We start from the raw sequence: 17,771 nt of genomic DNA, 5'->3' as shown, positions 1-17,771 counted from the left end.
CGGCCCCCAAAACATCAGTGGGAAATAGAGGAGCAAAGATATAGACAGTTTAGGTGTGTAAGAATAATAATTGGGTGTTTATACTCAGGGATCTCAACTTTCCCAAAATAAATTGGGATTGTTATAGTGTTAAGGGTTTTGAGGGGATGAATATCCTGAAATGGGTCCAGGGGGCGTTTCTTTGTATCAATATGGAGAAGGCCCAATGAGGGACAGCGCAGTGCTGGATCTGGTTCCAGAGAAAGAAGCTAAACAAGTGTTCAATATGGCAGTGGGGGCACATTTAGGCAATAGTGATCACAACACTGTAATAATTCAAATTTCTTCTGAACAAGGAGTAAGGTGGGCTGCAGAAGATGGCTTTGGATTGGGCAAAGGCGGATTTTATGAGAATAAAGCAGTAGTAAACTGGGAACAGCTGCTTGCGGCTAACTCGACAGTGGAGTAATGGTGCGGGGGAGGAGGAGTTCAAAAAGGACCGGAGGAAAATACTGCTCCAACATTACCCTTCAGAGGAACATGTCGAGGTGATATGTCTAGAAACCCTGGATATCAAGGACAATTCAGAACAGAATAAAGAAAAAGAGCAGGGCCTTTAGCAAATCCAAAGGGAGCAATTCAGTTACGGTCCCAGGGGAATATAGGAAGTGCAGGAGGGAACTTAAAGCAATTAGAGCAAAAAGGGTGCATGAAGAAGGACTTGTGAACAGGATGAGGGAGAATCCAAAGGTATTTTATAAATACATTAAAGGGATAAAGTTAATGAGAGAAAGAGAAGGGACCAAGGGGGCAATCTATGTGAAAAGCTGCACGATATTAGAAGGGTATGGAATGAATACTTTCTTCAGTCTTCACTCTGATTATAGTTACTCAGCTGTTGACACTTAACTCACACTGTCTGACAGTGCTGATCAGAACTATTATTCAGCCGGTCGACAGTCCATTCACACCATTTCTATGATCTTCTGATCTCTCTGCCCATTGATTATAAATTCTGTGTGCTTCTCTCTCACTTCACCTGGTGAAGGAGCAGCGCTCCGAAAGCTTGAGATTCCAAATAAACCTGTTGGACTATAACCTGGTGTCATGTGATTTCTAACCTAATTTACTGTTCACATTCTTTCAAGCATTCCCACCTCGGTGAAATTCTGCTCCTCTCTCTGACAGCTTTTCCGTTTGAATCTTTCTTGTTTTTCACCATGTTTGCTTTGGATGGTGCCTCTGCTGTTTGACAAGGTATTTACCAAAACTCACTTCCACGGTCACATCTCATCCCTCATCAGTGATTAGCACTGCTGCATCACAGCGCCAGGGACCCGGTTTCGCTCCCACCCTTGGGCGACTATGTGTGCCCACTCTGGGTGCTCCGGTTTCCTCCCACAGCACCAAGATGTACAGGTTAGGGTGATTTGGCCTTGGCAAATTGTCCCATAGTGTCCTGGGATGTGTTGGCTAGGTGGGTTAGCCATTGGGAAATGCAGGGTTACAGGGATCTGAGTGGGATACTCTGTTTGGTGTGGACTTGATGGGTTGCTTCCACACTGTAGGGATTCTATGCTTCATCAGTGACTGCCTCAGGCTCAGACTCTCCATGTGGATTCCTATTGTTTACGTTCCCATCTGGATGAATTTCTGGCCGATGTATTGAACTCGTCTTCCGTTGCCTTTGCCTCCGTGCCCATGTCTTTGGACAAGGGTCCTCTCTCAATCTCACAGACCCCTTCACCCAGATCCCACACTCTCACTTCACGTAGAGCCCTTCCTCTGGCCTTCTAGCTGCACGTGACTTGTTCATCGAGAACTGTTCTCGTAACATTAGTTGCCTCAATTTCGCTGCCCCTTCACCCACTTTAACTCATTTCCCTCTGATCTGAGTGCAGAGTGCTTTGACTTTGTTACCAAGCCTGTTGAAGGGTGGTGTTGCAGTTGTCTGGTGTGCTGACCTCTCCATTGTGGAGGCTGAGTGCTGGCTCTCCCATCTCCCTCTAGACCACGAACACACCATTGAACATCAGGCTATTGCGTTGTCATTGGTCACTAAGGTCATTTCATCCTGAGAATCTCACCACCAGTGTCTCCGACCTGATTGTCCCCTAACGCTGTGCAACTTCACTTCCACATGGCAGAAAGTGGGGACTGCAGATGCTGGAGATCAGAGCCCGAGAATGTGGTGCTGGAAAAGCACAGCAGGTCAGGCAGCATCCGAGGAGCAGGAAAATCGTTTCAGGCAAGAGCCCTTCATCAAGAATGAGGCTGGGAACCTCGGGGTGGAGAGATAAATGGAAGGAGGGGTAGGGCTGGGGGAAGGTAGCTGAGAGTGTGATGGGTGGATGGAGGTGGGGCTAAAGGTGATAGGTCAGAGGGGAGGGTGGAGCAGATAGGTAAGAAGGAAGATGGACAGGTGGGACAGGTCATGAGGGCGGTGCTGAGCTGGAAGGTTGGACCTGGGGTAAGGTGGGTGGAGGGAAAATGAGGAAAGTGATGAAATCGACATTGATGCCCTGGGGTTGGAGGGTCCCAAGGTGGAAAATGACGCGATCTTCCTCCAGGTGTCAGGTGTTAGGGCTTGGCGATGGAGCAGGCCCAGGACTAGCATGTCCTTGGTGGGGTGAAAGGGGGAGTTGAAGTGTTTGGCCACAGGGTGGTGGGGTTAGTGGGAGCAGGTGCCCCAGAGATTTCACTTTCATCTGGTCCATTTCTGACTCCTGTCTTGCTCCACAACTGTTTCCGTTTCTGGGGATAGGCTGGCCACCACAAACCCACCTACTCCCACAGTTCCCTGGACTATACCTCCTCACACCCTGCTTCCTAGAAAGACTCCATTCCATTCTCCCAGTTTCACTGGTCCCGTTTGTTCTGATGATACCACTTTTCACAGGGGGGCTCAGAAATGTCCACCTTCCTCTTGAGGTGTCCACCGTGGTTGACAGGGCCACAAGCCACGTCTGACCCATTTCTGCACTCACCCCTTCTCTTCCCTTCCACACCTATTGGATCTCTCTGGTCCTCACTTTCCACCCCATCAGCATCTGAATCTGAAGGATCATGAGGTTACCACACACATATTGCCCTCCTCTCCTTTGATAGCATTCTGCAAGGACCATTCCCTTTGGCCCACTCCCTTCACGATACCTTCTCAAGCAATCGCAGAAGGTGTAACATCTGCCCATTTATCTCCTCCCTCCTCACTATCCAAGGCCTGAGCCACATTCCAGGCGAAGCAGTCATTTACCCACAGTTCACTCAATCTAGTTGACGGAATTCACTGCTCACAATGTGCTCTCCTTCCCACTGGGGAGATGAGATGCGGACTGGGTGACCGCTTTGCAGATCACTTACATTCTACCCCCAAAAATGACCTTGAGCTTCCAGCTGCCTGCCAATCACTGCCACCCTGTTTTCTGGCCAACATCTCTGTCTCAGGCTTACTGCAGTGCTCCAGTGAGGTTCAGTACAAACTCTATGAAGCTCACCTTCTACTTGGGGGCCGTGTACCTTTCAGGACTCACTATCACTCTTAACAATGTTAGAACACCTCCTTCTCTTTATTTTACCCAACTCACACCCAACTCTGTCCTGACATGGGTCGCTTTCAGCACAGCCAACCCATTTTCACCCATAGTCTCCATCATCATTCACCTTAGCTTCTCCTTTTTTACCTCATTGCTATTGGTTCTGCAGAAAAGTCACTGGATTCAAAACATTAACTTTGTTTCCTTTTGACAGATGCTGCTACTTCAGCTTCTTCCCAAAATTCACAAACAGGACTGTCCCGCAGACCCATTGTTTCTGCCTGCTCCTGCCCCAGGAACTTACTCCATACTATCTTGTCTCAATATTTTCTCTCCTTGACCAGTCTCTTTCCACTTATATCTGCGATACTTACAGTCAGCGAGATGTACTGCACAGACACAGACCCTTCGGTCCAACTTGTCTATGCCAACCAGATATCTGAACCTAATCTAGTCCCATTTCCCAGCACTTGGCCCATATCCCTCCAAACCCTTCCTATTCATATACCCATCCAGATGCCTTTTAAATGTTGCAATTGTACCAGCCTTCACCACTTCCTCTGGCAGCTCATTCCATACACGCACCACCCTCTGTGTGAAAAAGTTGCCCCTTGGGTCTCTTTTATATCTTTCCTCTCCCACCCTAAACCTACGCCCTCTAGTTCTGCTCTGTCCTCTCCCACAGAAAAGACCTTGTCCATTTACCCGATCCATGACCTTCATGATTTTATAAACCTCTATCAGGTCACCCCTCAGCCTCTGACACTCCATGGAAAACAGCCCAAGCCGAAGGGCGGCACGGTGGCTAGCACCAGGGTCCCAGGTTCAATTCCAGCCTTGGGCGACTGTCTGTGTGGCGTTTGCACATTCTCCCCGTGTCTGCGTGGGTTTTCTCTGGGTGCTCTGGTTTCCTCCCACGGTCCAAAAGATGTGCAGGTCAGGTGAATTTGCTGTGCGAAATTGCCCATAGTGATAGCTGCATTAGTCAGAGGGAAATGGGACTGGGTGGGTTCTCTTCGGAGGGTCGGTGTGGGCTTGTTGGGCTGAAGGGCTTGTTTCCACTCTTTAGGGAATCTAATCTATTCAGCCTCTCCCTACAGCTCAAATCCTTCAACCCTGGCAACATCCTTGTAAATCTTTTCTGAACCCTTTAAAGTTTCACAACATCTTTCCTATGGCAGGGAGACCAGAATTGCACACAGTATTCCAATAATGGTTGAACTAATGTCCTGTACAGCTGCAACATGACCTCCCAACTCAATACTCTGTCCAATAAAGGAAAACATACCAAATGCCTTCTTCATTATCTTATTTACTGAGACTCCACTTTCAAGGAGCTATGAACCTGCCCTCCAAGGTCTCTTTATTTGGCAACACTCCCATGGACCTTACCATTAAGTGTATAAGTCCTGCCCTGATTTGCCTTTCCAAAATGCAGCACCTCGCATTTATCTGAATTAAACTCCATCTGCCATTTCTCAGCCCATTGGCCCATCTGATCAAGATCCTGTTGTAATCTGAGGTAACCCTCTTCGCTGTCCACTACACCTCCAATTTTGGAGTCATCTGCAAACTTACTAACTATACCTCTTATGCTCACATCCAAATCATTTATATAAGTGACAAAAAGTAGTGGAACCAGCACCACTGTGGCACTCCACTGGTCACAGGCCTCCAGTCTGAAAAGCAACCCTTCACCACTATCCTCTGTCTTCTATCTTCCAGCCACCTCTGGTATTTTGTGTCAATTTACCAACTGCTCCTTTAACTCCTCTCACTTTCTTCCTGTCAAAGGGGTGGCTGTGGGTGCTCCCGTGGGTAGCAGTTATGCTGGTATCTTTGTCGAATATTCCTTGTTCCAGTCCTACTCGGGATCCTCTCTACAACTTTTTCTCCAGTATTGATGATATCTTCAGTGCTGCTTCCCTCTCTTTTCAATTTTGTTTCCAATTTCCACCCTGCTGTCACCTTCACCTGGTCCATCTCTGACTCAACATCTCTATTTCCATTTCTGGGGATAGATACCCATTACAAACCCATCGATTCCCAACATTACATCGAACATAGAACAGTACAGCACAATACAGGCCCTTTGGCCCATAATGTTGTGTCGAGCATTTATCTTAATCTAAGATCAACCTAACCCACACACCCCTCAATTTACCGCCATCCATGTGCGTGTCCAGCAGTCGCTTAAATGTCCCTAATGTCTCTGACCCGACTACCACCATTGGCAGTGCATTCCACGCACCCACCACTCTCTGTGTAAAGAACCTGCCTCTGACAACTCCTCGATACCTTCCTCCAATCGCCTTAAAATTATGACCCCTTGTGACAGCCATTTCTGACCTGGGGAAAAGTCTCTGGCTATCTACTCCATCTCTGCCTCTCATTACCTTGTACACCTCTATCACGTCACCTCTCTTCCTTCTTCTCTCCAGAGTGAAAAGCCCTAGCTCACTCAACCTCTCTTCATAAGGCATGCCTTCCAATCCGGGCAGCATCCTGGTAAATCTCCTCTGTACCCTCTCTAAAGCATCTACATCCTTCCTATAATGCAGCAACCAGAACTGGACAAGTGTGGTCTAACCAGGGTTTTATAGAGCTGCAGCAAAACTTCATGGCTCTTAAACTCAATCCCCTGTTAATGAAAGCCAAAATATCACACACCTTCTTAACAACCATCTCAACTTGGGTGGCAACTTTGAGGGATCTATAGACATGGACCCCAAGATCCCGCTGTTCCTCCACACTGCCAAGCATTCAAATTCAACCTTCCAAAATGAATCACTTCGCATTTATCCAGGTTGGACTCCATCTGCCACTTCTCAGCCCAGCTCTGAATCCTGTCAATGTCTTGTTGTAGCCTGCACTGTCTACAACACCATCGACCCTTGTGTCATCGGCAAACTTACTAACCCACCCTTCCACCTCTTCATCCAAGTCATTTATAAAAGTTATAAAAAAACCGAGATACTTCAACTATCCATTCTCACACTTTGTTTCCTGTAAAAACTCCATTCCGTTCTCCCAGTTTTCCTGTCGTTACCTGATGATCCCACCTTCCACGGGTGGGGGAGGGGGTGCAGACATGTTCTCCCTTTTTTCCTTCACCAAGGATTTTCTGTTCCTGTGGTTGACAGGACTCTCAGCCTTGTCTGACCCAACACCCACACTCCAGCCCTCAGCCCTTCCCTCCCCTCCCAGAAACCTCCTTGTCCATATTTCCTGCCTGACCAGCATCCACATCCAAAGGATCACAGCTGCTATTTCTGCCACCTCCAGTTGGATGCCACCACCAGACACAAACTCTCCTCCTTTGTCAATATTCTGCAGGGACTTTTCCAAGCAGAACACCCTGGTCCTCGTGTGGAATACTGTCTGGTGTTGGTCACAATGGCATTGCTGGATGTTATGAACCCAGCACTTTGGTGCCTCCTCCCTCCATCTTTATTTAAGTAAAAACTCGTGTTGCTGTGAAAGGCTGAAGTAGAAAGCTGTGTATAAGGACAAAAAATGGGCTCCTGAGTGCATAAACATTGCCTTTTGAAATGATTTGTGCAGCTGTCAAACCATTATCCCTCCTTATTGAGGTTTATTGCTGGGGGCTGTAGGTTGAAGTCATGATGAATGTGGGAGTTTTCACAGAACAACTGCAGACTACACTGTAAAGTAAACAACTGCCTTTATATATATATTTACACACACTGATAAAACACAAATGGTTGCATGATGCAAGTACATGAGGTTAGAATTTAATTAAGCTGCAAGATTAGAATTGTCTGCTCTGCAGACTCAGTGTTCCTGGTTTTAGACTGTGGAGGAACTGTCTCAGATACGTGCTGGTACTAATTCATGAGCCCACATTAAAAGCCTTTTGAGCTTGTGTTTTGAAAGAGGTTAGGATTCCGCCAATGTTCTGGCAGGATCTCGATTGCACATGATCTATGATTTGATTAATAGTTTGAGGTCAGCCCTTTGCCAGGTTAGAAATGATCGAGAGTAAAGCTGGTTTCTGAGCAGTTTCAGTGAGTTATATCTATATCATGCTGTTTAAAATGCAGTTGTGTGGGATAAGGAGTCTCTTCATTCATGTACTGTTACCCCCTGGACTCGCTGTGGTTGGCACTGGGCAAGGAGGGGCAGAGTGGGTCACAGTAAGAGTTCATGCCACACAGGCGGACTGTGAGAGGGTTGCTCGCTCCACACGATAAACTCTTAATCCTGATCCGGACAAAGAGAGTGGCTGGTGACAGAGAGGCAGAGTCTTTGGACAACAGGTGGATGTGGCGATAACCTGTGGGTACAAACAGAAAAACAAGTTAAAATGGGGAAGGGAGAGACACTGATACAGCAAGAAATAATTTGAACAAGGGATATGTAGCAGCAAGATACTGTCACAGGGACAGGGGTGGGAATAGGGATCACATCCAGAATCAAAGCCTTAGGCAAGTGATTCCATTGCAGCCGAGGGACAGGCTGCACAATCAGGGACGAGGTGAAAGCATGAGCCACATTAACAGGTTATATCCCAGTAACACCAGATCGGAAAGGAGTCAGGATGGGACTGCAGAGAGATACAGGTCCGTGAGGAGCTGATAGTCTGGTGGGACAGGGGGTACCACATCAACTACCCCTCCCTCGCCCCAAAGAGTGACACTGCACCTCTCCCCCCTGTGACACTGCCCCTCTCCCCGTGACACTGCCCCCTCTCCCCGTAACATTGCCACCTCTCCCTGTGGCATTGCTCCTCTCCCCGTGACACTGCCCCACTCCCAGTGACACTGCCCCTCTCCCTGTGACACTGCCCCCTCACTCAGACACTGCCCCTCTCCACCCCCACACTGCCCCTCTCCCCTCGACAGTACCCCTCTCTCCCAGGCACTGCCCCTCTCCCCCAGGCACTGCCCCTCTCCCCGTGACACTGACCCTTTACACCCGACACCGCCCCTCCCCGCCCGACACTGCCCCTCTCCCCGTGACACTGGCCCCTCTCCCTGTGACACTGGCCCCTCTCCCCCCGACACTGCCCCTTTCCCTGTGACACTGCCTCTCTCCCCCGACACTGCCCCCTCTTCCCCCCGACACTGCCCCATCTCCACCCGACACTGCCCCTCTCCCCGTGACACTGTTGCTCTCCCCCTGACACTGACCCTCCCCCCTGACACTGCCCCTTTCCCCCCGACACTGTCCCTCTCCCCCCGACACTGCCCCTCTCTCCCTGAAACTGCCCCCTCTCCCCGTGACACTGCCCTCTCTCCCCATGACAGTGCCCCTCTCCCCTAGGCACTGCCCCTTTCCCCCAGACACTGCCGCTCTCCCTGTGATACAGACCCCTCTCCCCGTGACACTGCCCCTCTCCCCCCGACACTGCCCCTCTCCCCCGGACACTGCCCCTCTCCCCGTGACACTGCCCCTCTCCACCCGACACTGCCCCTCTCTCCCTGACACTGACACTCCCTGCCCGACACTGCCCCTCTTCCCGTGACACTGAACCTCTCCCCCGACATTGCCCCTCTCACCCGACACTACCACCCTCCCTGTGACACTGCCTCTCTGCCCCGACACTGCCCCTCTCCCCGTGACACTGGCCCCTCTCCCTGTGACACTGGCCCCTCTCCCCCCGACACTGCCCCTTTCCCTGTGACACTGCCTCTCTGCCCCGACACTGCCCCCTCTCCCCCCCGACACTGCCCCATCTCCACCCGACACTGCCCCTCTCCCCGTGACACTGCCCCGTCTCCACCTGACACTGCCCCTCGCCCCTGACACTGCCACCCTCCCCCCGAAACTGCCCCGTCCCCGTGACACTGCCCCTCTCCCCGTGACACTGCCCCTGGCTCCCCCCCCCCCGGCACTGCCGTTCTCCCCCCGACACTGACCCTCCCCCCTGACACTACCCCTCCCCCTGTGACACTGCCCCTTTCCCCCCGACACTGTCCCTCTCCCCCCGACACTGTCCCTCTCCCCGTGACACTGCCCCCTCTCCCCATGACACTGCCCCCTCTCCCCCAGGCACTGCCCCTTTCCCCCAGACACTGCCCCTCTCCCTGTGACACAGCCCCCACTTCCCCGTGACACTGCCCCTCTCCCTCCGACACTGTCCCACTCCCCCCGACACTGTCCCTCTCCCCGTGACACTGCCCCCCCTCCCCGTGACACTGCCCCCTCTCCCCCAGGCACTGCCCCTTTCCCCCAGACACTGCCCGTCTCCCTGTGACACAGCCCCCACTTCCCCGGACACTGCCCCTCTCCCCGTGACACTGCCCCTCTCCACCTGACACTGCCCGTCTACCCCGACACTGACCCTCTACCCCGACACTGACCCTCCCCGTGACACTGCCCACTGTCCCTGTGACACTGCCTCTCTGCCCCTGACACTGCCCCTTCTCCTCCCACGACACTGCCCCGTCTCCACCTGACACTGCCCCTCTCCCCCCTAAACTGCCCCGTCTCAACCCGACACTGCCCCGTCTCAACCCGACACTGCCCCTCTCCCCCCGAAACTGCTCCTCTCCACCCGACAGTGCCCCCTCCCTGTGACACTGCCCAAGACCCCCACCCCCGACACTGCCGCTCTCCCGACACTGACCCTATTCCCCCTGACACTGCCCCCTCTCCTCCCGTCACTGACCCTCCCCCTGTGACACTGCCCCTCTCCCCCCGACACTGTCCCTCTCTGCACGACACTGTCCCTCTCTGCACGACACTGCCCCTCTCCCCCCGACACTGTCCCTCTCCGCACGACACTGCCCCTCTCTCCCTGACACTGCCCCTCTCCCCCCGACACTGACCCTCTCCCCCCGACACTGCCCACCCTCCCCGTGACACTGCCCCTCTCCCCGTGACACTGCCCCTCTCCACCCAACACTGCCCCTCTCCCCGTGACACTGCCCCTCTCCCCCCGAAACTGCACCTCTCCCCACGATGCTGCCCCTCTCCCCACGACACTGCCCCTCACCCCACGACACTGCCCCTTACCCCACGACACTGCCCCTCTCCCCACGACATTGCCCCCTCTCTCCCCGACACTGCCCACCCTCCCCGTGACACTGACCCTCGCCCCGTGACACTGCCTCTCTTCCCACGAAACTGCCCCTCACCCCCGAAACTGCACCTCTCCCCCCGACACTGACCCTCTCCCCGTGACACTGCCCCGTCTCCCCGTGACACTGCCCCTCTCCCCCCGACACTGCCCCTCTCTCCCCGACACTGCCCCTGTCCCTGTGACACTGCACCATCTTCCCCGACACTGCCCCTCTCCTTGTGATACTGCTCCTCTCCCCGTGACACTGCCACTCTCCCAGTGACATTGTCCCTCTCCCAGTTACACTGCCTCGCTCCCCGTGACACTGCCCCTCTCACCCCGACACTGCCCCTCTCACTCTGACACTGCCCCTCTCACCCTGACACTGCCCCTCTCCCTGTGACACTGCCCCTCTCCCTGTGACACTTCCCCCTCTCCCCCACACACTGCCCATCTCTCCGTTACACTGCCCCTCTCCCCGTGACACTGCCCCCGACTCTGCCCCTCTCCCAATGACGCTGCTCCCATCCCCCTGACACTGTCCCTCTCCCCCTGGCACTGCCCCTCTTCCCATGACACAGCCCCTCTCCCCGTGACACTGCCCCTCCCCTTCCGAAACTGCCCCTCTACCCACGACACTGCCCCTCTCCCCGTGACACTGCCCCCGACTCTGCCCCTCTCCCAATGACACTGCCCCCATCCCCCTGACACTGTCCCTCTCCCCCTGACACTGCCCCTCTTCCCATGACACAGCCCCTCTCCCCGTGACACTGCCCCTCCCCTTCCGACACTGCCCCTCTCCCCACGACACTGCCCCTCTCCTCCCGGACACTGCCCCTCTCCCCCTGACACTGCTCACCCTCCCTGTGACACTGCCCCTCTCACCGTGACACTGCCCCTCCCCCTCCGACACTGCCCCTCTACCCACGACACTGCCCATCTCCCCACGACACAGCCCCTCTTCCCCGACTCTGCCCCTCTCTCCCCAACACTGCCCCCTCTCCCCCACACATTGCCCCTCTCTCCGTTACACTGCCCCTCTTCCCCTGATACTGCCCACCCTCTCCATGATACTGCTCCTCTCCCCGTGACACTGCCACTCTCTCCCCTCGCCCCCTGACACTGCCCACGCACCCCATGACAATGCTCCTCTCCCCGTGACACTGCCACTCTCCCAGTGACACTGCCCCTCTCCCAGTTACACTGCCACTCTCCCAGTGACACTGCCCCTCTCCCAGTTACACTGCCACTCTCCCAGTGACACTGCCCCTCTCCCAGTGACACTGCCCCTCTCCCAGTTACACTGCCTCAATCCCCGTGACACACCCCCTCTACCCGTGACACTGCTCTTCTCCCAATGACACTGCCCCCTATCCCCTTGACACTGCCCCTCTCCCCGTGACACTGCCCCTCCCCCCGTGACACGGCCCCTCCCCCACCGACATTGGTCCTCTCCCCCCGACACTGCCCCTCTCCCCCCGACACTGACCTTCTCCCCGTGACACTGACCCTCTCCCCGTGACACTGTGCCTCTCCCCGTGACACTGCGCCCTCTCCCCGTGACACTGCGCCCTCTCCCCGTGACACTGCCTCTCTCCCCGTGACACTGCCTCTCTCCCCGTGACACTGCCCCTCTCCCCGTGACACTGCTCCACTCCCCACGACACTGCCCTGCTCTTTCCCCGATACTGCCCGCTCTCCCCCCGACATTGACCCTCTCTCCGTGACACTGCCCCTCTCCCCCCGACACTGCCCCTCTCCCCGTGACACTGCCCCTCTCCCTGTGACACTGCCCCTGTCCCTGTGACACTGCACCATCTCCCCCCGACACTGACCCTCTCTCCGTGACACTGCCCCACTCCCCGTGACACTGCCCCTCTCCCTGTGACACTGCCCCTCTCCCCGTGACACTGCCCCTCTCCCCGTGACACTGCCCCTCTCTCCCTGTGACACTGCCGCGCTCTCCCCGTGACACTGCCCCTCTCAACCCGACACTGCCCCCTCTCCCCGTGACACTGCCCTTCACACCCCCGCCACTGCCCCTCTCCCCCCCGACACTGCCCCTGTCCCTACGACACTGCCGCTCGCCCCCTGACACTGCCCACTCTCCTTGTGATACTGCTCCTCTCCCTGTGACATTGCCCCTCTCCCAGTGACATTGCCCCTCTCCCCCCGACACTGTCCCTCTCCCAGTTACACTGCCCCTCTCACCCTGACACTGCCCCTCTCACCCTGACACTGCCCCTCTCCCTGTGACACTGCCCACTCTCCTTGTGATACTGCTCCTCTCCCCGTGACACTGCCACTCTCCCAGTGACATTGCCCCTCTCCCAGTTACACTGCCTCGCTCCCCGTGACACTGCCCCTCTCACCCCGACACTGCCCCTCTCACCCTGACACTGCCCCTCTCACCCTGACACTGCCCCTCTCCCTGTGACACTTCCCCCTCTCCCCCACACACTGCCCATCTCTCCGTTACACTGCCCCTCTCCCCGTGACACTGTCTACCCTCTCCATGACACTGCCTCTCCCTCCGTGACACTGCCCCTCTCCCCGTGACACTGCCCCTGACTCTGCCCCTCTCCCAATGACACTGCCCCCATCCCCCTGACACTGCCCTCTCTCCCTGGCACTGCCCCTCTTCCCATGACACTGCCCCTCTCCCCCTGACACTGCCCCTCCCCTTCCGACACAGCCCCTCTCCCCGTGACACTGCCCCTCTCCCCCTGACACTACCCCTCCCCCTGTGACACTGCCCCTTTCCCCTGTGACACTGCCCCTTTCCCCCCGACACTGTCCCTCTCCCCCCGACACTGTCCCTCTCCCCCCGACACTGTCCCTCTCCCCGTGACACTGCCCCCTCTCCCCGTGACACTGCCCCCTCTCCCCCAGGCACTGCCCCTTTCCCCCAGACACTGCCCCTCTCCCTGTGACACAGCCCCCACTTCCCCGTGACACTGCCCCTCTCCCCCCGACACTGTCCCTCTTCCCCGGACACTGCCCCTCTCCCCGTGACACTGCCCCTCTCCCCCCGACACTGCCCCTGTCCCTGTGACACTGCACCATCTCCCCCGACACTGCCCCTCTCCCTGTGACACTGCCCCTGTCCCTGTGACACTGCACCATCTCCCCCGACACTGCCCCTCTCCCCGTGACACTGCCCCTCTCCCCGTGACACTGCCCCTCTCCCCGTGACACTGCCGCTCTCTCCCTGTGACACTGCCGCGCTCTCCCCGTGACACTGCCCCTCTCACCCCGACACTGCCCCTCTCACCCCGACACTGCCCACTCTCCCTGTGACACTGCCCCCTCTCCCCGTGACACTGCCCTTCACCCCCCCGCCACTGCCCTTCACCCCCCCGACACTGCCCCTCTCACCCTGACACTGCACCTCTCCCTGTGACACTTCCCCCTCTCCCCCACACACTGCCCATCTCTCCGTTACACTGCCTCTCCCTCCGTGACACTGCCCCTCTCCCCGTGACACTGCCCCCGACTCTTCCCCTCTCCCAATGACACTGCCCCCATCCCCTTGACACTGCCCCTCTCCCCCTGACACTGCCCCTCTCTCCCTGGCACTGCCCCTCTTCCCATGACACTGCCCCTCTCCCCCTGACACTGCCCCTCCCCTTCCGACACAGCCCCTCTCCCCGTGACACTGCCTCTCTTCCCACGAAACTGCCCCTCTCCCCCCGAAACTGCACCTCTCCCCGTGACACTGCCCCCTCTCTCCGTGACACTGCCCCTCTCCCCATGATGCTGCCTCTCTCCCCACGACACTGCCCCTCACCCCACGACACTGCCCCTTACCCCACGACACTGCCCCTCTCTCCCCGACACTGCCCCCTCTCCCCCGACACTGCCCACCCTCCCCGTGACACTGCCCCTCTCCCCGTGACACTGCCCCCTCTCCCCCAGACACTGCCCCTTTCCCCCAGACACTGCCCCTCTCCCTGTGACACAGCCCCCACTTCCCCGTGACACTGCCCCTCTCCCCCCGACACTGTCCCTCTTCCCCGGACACTGCCCCTCTCCCCGTGACACTGCCCCTCTCCCCCCGACACTGCCCCTGTCCCTGTGACACTGCACCATCTCCCCCGACACTGCCCCTCTCCCTGTGACACTGCCCCTGTCCCTGTGACACTGCACCATCTCCCCCGACACTGCCCCTCTCCCCGTGACACTGCCCCTCTCCCCGTGACACTGCCCCTCTCCCCGTGACACTGCCGCTCTCTCCCTGTGACACTGCCGCGCTCTCCCCGTGACACTGCCCCTCTCACCCCGACACTGCCCCTCTCACCCCGACACTGCCCACTCTCCCTGTGACACTGCCCCCTCTCCCCGTGACACTGCCCTTCACCCCCCCGCCACTGCCCTTCACCCCCCCGACACTGCCCCTCTCACCCTGACACTGCACCTCTCCCTGTGACACTTCCCCCTCTCCCCCACACACTGCCCATCTCTCCGTTACACTGCCTCTCCCTCCGTGACACTGCCCCTCTCCCCGTGACACTGCCCCCGACTCTTCCCCTCTCCCAATGACACTGCCCCCATCCCCTTGACACTGCCCCTCTCCCCCTGACACTGCCCCTCTCTCCCTGGCACTGCCCTTCTTCCCATGACACTGCCCCTCTCCCCCTGACACTGCCCCTCCCCTTCCGACACAGCCCCTCTCCCCGTGACACTGCCTCTCTTCCCACGAAACTGCCCCTCTCCCCCCGAAACTGCACCTCTCCCCGTGACACTGCCCCCTCTCTCCGTGACACTGCCCCCTCTCCCCATGATGCTGCCTCTCTCCCCACGACACTGCCCCTCACCCCACGACACTGCCCCTTACCCCACGACACTGCCCCTCTCTCCCCGACACTGCCCCCTCTCCCCCGACACTGCCCACCCTCCCCGTGACACTGCCCCTCTCCCCCCAAACTGCCCCGCTCTTTCCCCGACACTGCCCGCTCTCCCCCCGACACTGACCCTCTCCCCGTGACACTGCCCCTCTCACCCTGACACTGCCCCACTCACCCCGACACTGCCCCTGTCCCTGTGACACTGCCCCTCTCCCTGTGACACTGCCCCTCTCCCCGTGACACTGCCCCTCGCCCCGTGACACTGCCGCTCTCTCCCTGTGACACTGCCGCGCTCTCCCCGTGACACTGCCCCTCTCACCCTGACACTGCCCCTCTCACCCTGACACTGACCCACTCCCTGTGACACTGCACCGCTCTCCCTGTGACACTGCCCCCTCTCCCCGTGACACTGCCCCCTCTCCCCGTGACACTGCCCTTCACCCCCCCGCCACTGCCCCTCTCCCCCCCGACACTGCCCCTGTCCCTACGACACTGCCGCTCGCCCCCTGACACTGCCCACTCTCCTTGTGATACTGCTCCTCTCCCTGTGACATTGCCCCTCTCCCAGTGACATTGCCCCTCTCCCCCCGACACTGTCCCTCTCCCAGTTACACTGCCCCTCTCACCCTGACACTGCCCCTCTCACCCTGACACTGCCCCTCTCCCTGTGACACTGCCCCTCTCCCTGTGACACTTCCCCCTCTCCCCCACACACTGCCCATCTCTCCGTTACACTGCCCCTCTCCCCGTGACACTGCCCCCGACTCTGCCCCTCTCCCAATGACACTGCCCCCATCTCCCTGACACTGTCCCTCTCTCCCTGGCACTGCCCCTCTCCCCATGACACTGCCCCTCTCCCCCTGACACTGCCCCTCTCCTTCCGACACAGCCCCTCTCCCCCTGACACTGCCCACCCTCCCTGTGACACTGCCCCTCTCACCGTGACACTGCCCCTCCCCCTCCGACACTGCCCCTCTCCCCACGACACTGACCCCTCTCTCTACGACACTGCCCCCCTCTCCTCGACACTGCCCCCTCTCTCCCCGACACTGACCCTCTCCCCCCCGACACTGACCCTCTCCCCCCCGACACTGACCCTCACCCCACAACATTGCCCCTCGCCCCCTGACACAGCCCCTCTTCCCCGACTCTGCCCCTCTCTCCCCAACACTGCTCCCTCTCCCTCACACATTGCCCCTCTCTCCGTTACACTGCCCCTCTTCCCCTGATACTGCCCACCCTCTCCATGACAATGCTCCTCTCCCCGTGACATTGCCCCTCTCCCAGTTACACTGCCTCGCTCCCCGTGACACTGCCCCTCTCACCCCGACACTGCCCTCTCACCCTGACACTGCCCCTCCCCTTCCGACACAGCCCCTCTCCCCGTGACACTGCCCCTCTCCCCCCGACACTGCCCCCATCCCCCCGACACTGCCCCTCTCCCCGTGTCACTGCCCCTCTCCCAGTTACACTGCCTCGCTCCCCGTGACACTGCCCCTCTCACCCCGACACTGCCCCTCTCACCCTGACACTGCCCCAATCCCCGTGACACACCCCCTCCCCCCGTGACACGGCCCCTCCCCCACCGACATTGGTCCTCTCCCCCCGACACTGCCCCTCTCCCCGTGACACTGCCCCTCTCCCTGTGACACTGCCCACCTTCTCCATGACACTGCCTCTCCCTCCGTGACACTGCCCCTCTCCCTGTGACACTGCCCACCCTCCCCGTGACACTGCCCCCCTGCCGACTCTGCCCCTCTCCCAATGACACTGCCCCCTATCCCCTTTACACTGCCCCTCACCACCTGGCATTGGCCCTCAACCCATTACACTGCCCCTCTCCCCCTGACACTGCCCACCCTCCCCATGACACTGCCCCTCTCCCCGTGACACTGCCCCTCTCTCCCCGACACTTCCCCTTTCACCCCGACACTACTCCTCTCACCCTGACACTGCACCACCTCCCCCCAACACGGCCCGCTCTCCCTGTGACACTGCCCCTCTCCCCGTGACACTGCCCCATCTCCCCCCAACACTGCCCCTCTCCACGTGACACTGACCCTCTCCCTGTGACACTGCCCCTCTCCCTGTGACACTGCCCCATCTCCCCCCAACACTGCCCCTCTCCACCCCCCGACATTGCCTCTCTCACCCCAACACTGCCACCTCTCCCCCCGACACTGACCCCCCTCCCCCCGACACTGCCCCTCTCACTGTGACACTGCCCCTCTACTCCAGACACTGCCCCTGCCCCCTGACTCTGCCCCTCTCCCCACAACACTGCCCCCTCTCCCCCGGCACTGCCCCTCTTCCCGTGACACTACCCCTCTCACCCTGACACTGCCCCTCCCCCTCCAGCACTGCTCCTCTCCCCACGACACTGCC

At 57.9% G+C, this 17,771-nt stretch overlaps 1 long non-coding RNA gene across 1 annotated transcript in view; it reads right to left on the bottom strand.

Annotated features, from left to right (window-relative positions):
- Positions 1-7,180: 7,180 nt before the first annotated feature.
- LOC148141816 (uncharacterized) overlaps positions 7,181-17,771 on the bottom strand; it is a 67,865-nt gene continuing 57,274 nt past the window's right edge. Inside the window, exon 2 of the long non-coding RNA XR_015752453.1 lies at positions 7,181-7,809. This is a non-coding gene — a long non-coding RNA (uncharacterized LOC148141816). The remainder of the gene's footprint in view (positions 7,810-17,771) is intronic.

This window comes from Chiloscyllium plagiosum, unplaced genomic scaffold, assembly GCF_037043375.1.
Source record: "Chiloscyllium plagiosum isolate Xiang-an unplaced genomic scaffold, Cpla_swu_hap1 HiC_scaffold_32, whole genome shotgun sequence".
Classification (NCBI taxonomy): Eukaryota; Metazoa; Chordata; class Chondrichthyes; order Orectolobiformes; family Hemiscylliidae; genus Chiloscyllium; species Chiloscyllium plagiosum.
This window is presented reverse-complemented; position numbering and strand designations above follow the sequence as displayed.